The sequence below is a fragment of the Triticum dicoccoides genome, chromosome 7A (genome assembly GCF_002162155.2).
Source record: "Triticum dicoccoides isolate Atlit2015 ecotype Zavitan chromosome 7A, WEW_v2.0, whole genome shotgun sequence".
Classification (NCBI taxonomy): Eukaryota; Viridiplantae; Streptophyta; class Magnoliopsida; order Poales; family Poaceae; genus Triticum; species Triticum dicoccoides.
Window position 1 is genome coordinate 592,074,787 of NC_041392.1, and position 6,219 is coordinate 592,081,005.

The window sequence follows — 6,219 nt, forward strand, 5'->3', positions numbered from 1 at the left end:
ACACGTGGGCCCCACACCCTAATTAACCCCGGGTTTTATTTCCTGTTTAGTTTAGATTAACCCAGCGGGACCCACGCGTCAGGGTTGACCGGCTGACGTGGCAGTTGACCACGGCCACCTGTCAGCGACACTAACTGGCCCTGAGTCACTGACCAGTGGGTCCCATGCGTCAGATTTGACTCTGGCCGGCCCCGTTGACCACTGACGTCATAGTGGCGCAGTGTTGACGCAGTTAATTATTTTCTGGATTTATTCTTTTTTAGAAAATTCTAGAAAATAGTATAAACTTCTAAAAATCATAGAAATTCAACCGTAACTCCAAATGAAATAAGTTATATATGAAAAACTATAAGAAAAATTCAAGGAATCTGTTTATGGCATTTTCATGCATATTCGAGCAAGTTAACATTGCTGTTTAGGACAAACTAATTAAATGGCATTTAAGAAAGCACATGTGGAGTTTGAATTTGAACCTAGTGTTCAAACCAACTCCATTTAACTTGTTGCTAGGTGCATTAGGCCAATCAATAGCATATTGCCATGTCACATCCATGCATCATATTGTTGCATTGCATTGATTGTGTCCTTCTCTGTTTGCCGGTAACCGTCCCCTCTCAGACGACGATGTTTCCGACGCCGTGATCGATGACACCGATGAAGAACTATATTATCTTCAGAAGTGCTAGGCAAGAAAAAAACCCCTTGTTCATTCCGATACAATCCCACTCTCTCGCTCCTGCTCTCTTTTACTGCATTAGGACAACAACGATTCATCTGTTACTTGCTGCGGTAGTTGAACCCCTTATCCTCTGCATGACCCGTCATTGCCACAGTAAATAGATGAAACCCACTAGCATGAGTAGGAGTTGTTTGAGCCCTGATGTGCCTACTCATTCATGCTTGTTTGTCATGCCTGCTATTGCATAGAGTTGTGTTAGGTCTGATTCATCGGGGATGAATCGGAGGTGTGTGAACATGTCCTACTGTGTGTGAGCTAAGCGTGTGAACACGATTTGGTAAAGGTAGCGGTGAGAGGCCATGTAGGAGTACATGGTGGGTTGTCTCATTGAAACCATCCTCAAGAGCTGAGTTCTGTGTCTGTGATCCATGAACAACTACTACCACTCATTGGGATCCTTAATTGAACCTCTCGGCTTCTTAATCACCCAAGTACTCTATCCAGGAGTTGCAACTAGTTTCTGGTGTTTGTAGGTTATGTGTTGGCGGCCGTGCGTAGCGCTGACCCTAGGGGTGGGCTATGATGCGGTAGATACACCGTGGCACGGTGTACCGGGCGCCCATTTGGTGTCTCAGGAACCCTGTTCATATCGTTCAGGGCTGTATGTGGAAACCTCGGCCGGACTCCCTGCGGATGGAACCTAGATAGGCGATAAACTGGACGAGAGACTTGAGTGTTTAGGTAGGCCGTGGCTGACACCCTCGTTGGGCTGGCGCTTGAAGGTTGCCGAGTACATGTCGTGTAAACGACGGTAAGTGGTGGGAGCGTGTGTGGAGAAGTACACCCCTGCAGGGTTTTCATTATCTATTCGAATAGCCGGATTCCTCGGATATGGAAACTTGGACCCCTTGCATAGTTCATAGACAAGTCAAAGTGGATACTCTAAAACTCGCAAGATAAGTGTGAGTGCTATGGATGGCCTTCTCGTAGGGAGACGGGAGCGGATCCATAGTGGTGTATTGAATGGTGAATATGTGGACTCGTGTGCGCCACCTCAAAAGAGTTGCTTGCAGTCGTAGTTCAGGTTAGCCACTGAGTCAAAGCTAGCTTGCTGCAGTTAAACTCCACCACCCCCCCTTGTTGATACCGATGCATATGTAGCTAGTTCCGATGTAAGTCTTGCTGAGTACTTTTGTACTCACGTTTGCTTAATTTATGTTTTGTAGAGAGACTTCAGTCTCGCTAGTAGTTCCGCGTGGACTTCGACGTTTAGCTTGATACCTCAGCTACGATCTTGTGCCCTCGGCATGATCTGGTAGATAGTCAGGCTTCTTAGCCTTTTTCTTTGTAGATGTCTGTACTCAAACATGTTAAGCTTCCGCATGTGCTTTGATTGGTATGCTATGATTGTTGGGTCATGAGACCCATGTTTGTAATTTCTCGCTCCTTGGAGCCTAATGTATAATACTTGAGTTGTAGAGTTATGTTGTGATGCCATGTTGTATTTACACATATCGAGCATATTGTGTGTATGATTGAAATGCTTGGTATGTGTGGGATCCGACAATCTAGTTGTTTATCCTTGGCAGCCTCACTTATGGGGAAATGTAGTCTAGTGCTTCCATGAGCCATAGTAGTCCGCTACAGCCCGGTTCACCGGAGTCCTGCTAGCCCAGCACTACTGCTCAGGACACTTGACTGGCCGGCATGTGTTTCACTTTGTTCATGTGTCTGTCCTTTTGGGGAAATGTCATGCGGTGACATCCGGAGTCCTGCCTAGCCTACTACAGCCCGGGTTCCCGGAGTCCTGTTAGCCCAGTGCTAAAGCCCGGATTCACACGCTGCTGACCGACATGCTCGATGTGATTCATGTATGCCTGTCCCCATAGGTTGGTGCCGCTTTGGGTTCACGACTAGCCATGTCGACCCGGGTTCTCTGTCATATGGATGCTAGCGACATTATCATATACATGAGCCAAAAGGCGCAAACGGTCCTGGGCCAGGTAAGGTGGCACCCATGGGAATACCGTGCGTGAGGCCGCAAAGTGATATGAAGTGTTACATGCTAGATCGGTGTGACTTAGGATCGGGGTCCTGACAGCTTTTGTATCAGAGCCTGACTGCCTGTAGGATTACCAAGCCAAACTGGCCGAAGTCGAGTCTAGAAATGCTTTAGTTATGTAAGGGAATTGATTGTGGAAGGGAACATAAGGCTCTTTTTACTCCTTTACCCTATGCCCTTCTGATTCGAGTCAACCTCTTCTTTTCTACGGGGATTAAGAACTAGGCCTTCTCATCTATCTATCAGGATGATGTGTTACTAATCCATAGACTTATAGAATTGATAGTTTCAAGCCTCAGTTCCGTTCCTACTACTTCCGTATGTTGACAGTTGATCTCGAAACCTTGATATTGTGTTGTTGAGTGGTTATGCCACCATTTTGCAGGATGTCTCAAATCTTTTGAGCATTTACAGCCGTTATGTTGTCCGAGTCATCCCAGGTCTCTAACTAGTCTGATGCATTTGCAAATCCCTTCTTCCCGTTTCCAATGTCCTTTTGGGCCAGATTAAGCACACTAACGGTCTGTTGAGGTACTCTACTACCTCGACATATATGTTGGAGCTATTATTATTACCCTAGGTGTTTTAGGGAGTCACCTAGTAATTTAGCAATGCTTTCGTATCCCCAGTGTGATGATTCTGGCCATCATTCTTGAAAGCATCTCGTGATGCCATGTAGTGGTAGGTATTCTATTCATGGGTTCTTGAACCCGAGATTCACCCTACTTACCTCATGTTGATAGTGTTTGATAGTTCCTTTAGGATATTAGTAACCTTTGCGATAGTCCTCGAGGTCCGTGGTACAACGTTCTTCCAATACCAGTAACCAATATGGCAGGAGTCCTCTTGAACCAAAATATTACAATCAGAGTACTCTTGAGGAGTTCTCCATTCTATATTGTGACTCTGCCAGTTCAACATTTCTGCATGGGCTATCCGGAAGAAATAACATGCTAATCCATGCATCCATAACTCAGAAAATTATATGTTCCTGGAGTTGTTCCTCTTCATTTGTATTTCGACCATCATTTATCAATTGATAGTTAGGAGTAATTGTGCATCGGTGTTATCAATGCTTATTATTCTTGTGGTCCGTCAAGCCATTCTATTCCAGAATGACTAGGAGAAACAAGCTCCAGTACCTCATCCATTTCTAGGATTGGGTCAAAGCAGTTGTATTCCGCAGATCAAATGCAATCAAGCTTTTGATTCTGTTCTACCCTGAAGTATTACCCACTTTATGTCAAGAATATCATGGGAATTGCACCATCTCTTATGAATTCTTGATGCAGTGATACTTCGCACCATCATCATTCATTCCTCAGTCCCATGTTGTCGCAACCGGAATGCCGGCAAGTGAACCATGATGTGTGAAATCAATACTCCTACCGACCATGTTGCTTGGTAGTTAATGGACACTAATATCATTCTTAGCGTGTTGGTTATCGAAACACTATTCTAGGATTGATTGTGCTACCTTGTCCTTATTTTCTGGTGCACTCTTCAATCAATGAGTTAGGATTGTATCATTCCTCGCTCTTTTGATCATATCATCTTGCCCTGAAAAGAAAGATTGTTCTCGAGCCTTGTAACATATCGGTGGTTCGTGATTTACCGAGTATCTTCTCGGAAGCATTACCAGGTTGTCCCCTGACCGCTATGTTGAGTTCGTGATCATGTTGGTTTTCCTCCAAACCACCCATTCTCCGAGAATCTGTGTTGGATACCCCTGAGCTAGTTGGTTAAACCAAACAACAACTTGGAGAGTTGGAAGATAAAAGCTTAATCCACTTAGTTCACTTTAAAGGGGATATCTTGCGTGTGTGTGTGTTGACGAGAGATGATATCTTCATCGATTGTTCCTCGTGATCAGTTGTTGAATCTATCATCTTATCCAAACCTTGATTTGAGTGTGGGCTATCGTCAAATCAAGTTAGAACCAACGATATTCATAATGTTGTCCTACTCGTGGTTGTTCCTCGAGCATACACCATTACATCCTTTGGTTTGACCAATACTATCACATTGTTCACATAATGGTGGAATTCTAGTGATATGGAAAATTCCGATGAGTTGCTGTTGAGCCCATCAGCAGCATCTTGTCTCCACCATGATTCGTGTTAAACATGAAGCTAGTGTTGGAAACTTTGTAAACGATGCCTTCATGTTCCATTCATGAAGCATATGTTTGGATGAAAGTAGCGACTTACTCAAAGTTCACGTGCAATCGATGTAAGTTGCCGCCGTGGATTCGAGAAAGCTTGTTGTTGCTTCCTCTGGAATCATCCCAAGTCAGTCATGCATGTGCGAAGTATACATTGGTTTGTGAGATTAGCTACCTCCATTCCAAATGTATTTCCTAACACGCCAAGCCACTGATTGACTTGTTCAAGGATAATAAGTTCTAACTGCTAGTCCTGAAGGTACCAGACGGATTTGTACAGGATTTCGTTATCCTCAATGTTGGTTCCCAACCAGAACTCGGTAGTGTTTTATTATAAGACTACCATGTGGTCATGCTTGTCTAGGACAGTGTGTTCACAGGAGTGTAGCAGAACCCGCTCATGTTTTGGAGCTTGCTATCATAGTTCTTCTCCCGAGAGTCTCGCAACGTTATCTCGTCGATTTGTGTTGCAACTTTCCTTTTCAGACATGTGAGTCTGAAGTATCCTGCTTCTAACCAGATCCGAATCTCAGACAGATATGATGGTTGGAACATTCCCAACATTTGCATTTTGTTCCCAGCTTGCACCCCATCGTGTCAATTTTCCATGGGATGTCCTTCTCGGTAGTTGCTATCCAGGATCATATTCAAAAGTGGTCCTGTCATGGGTCCCGTCCATTTCTGGTGATAAGCAAAAGTCATCCATTGTGTTGCCTTCAACAAGGTAGTCCCCATCGTCCATTCTAGTCCGGGTATGCCATTCCTTCGAACTCCTTCAAATGATCGATTGTGATTGCCTTAGGCTGGTATAAAGAGTCTCAATGATTTCTAAATCAAAAGTAATTCTTTTTGCCACTTAAGGGAATAATTCTACGAGTCACCTTTCCTAAGGTGCCCCGTTATGGAATCATAGCAATTAACTCCTCGCTACTCTGACTTCGTCCACCATCTTCTTAGGTGTGGAATTGTTGCCTACCAAATTGAACTTTCGCCATCTGTTTCTTCCATCCCTCTCTATGTGTGTTTTGTGTCTCAGTTCAAGAGATGTTACTACATCTCATTCCGTGAGTTGAGCATGATTTGCTTGATCTTTGTGAAGATCGAATCCTGTAGAGCTTCCCTCTATTTCCCTTGTCGTGTTGGGTGAAGATCTTGAAAGCAAAGATGTCAAGATTAATATGATGCAATGAATCAACATCTTCGAGAAGAGCAGTTGGATCAAGAAGATTGTGTTAGTTGGTGCCCCCTCTGTCTTCTTACCTCACGACCTGAATCTCGGGACGAGATTCTTGTTTAGTAGGGGTGAGTTGTCAC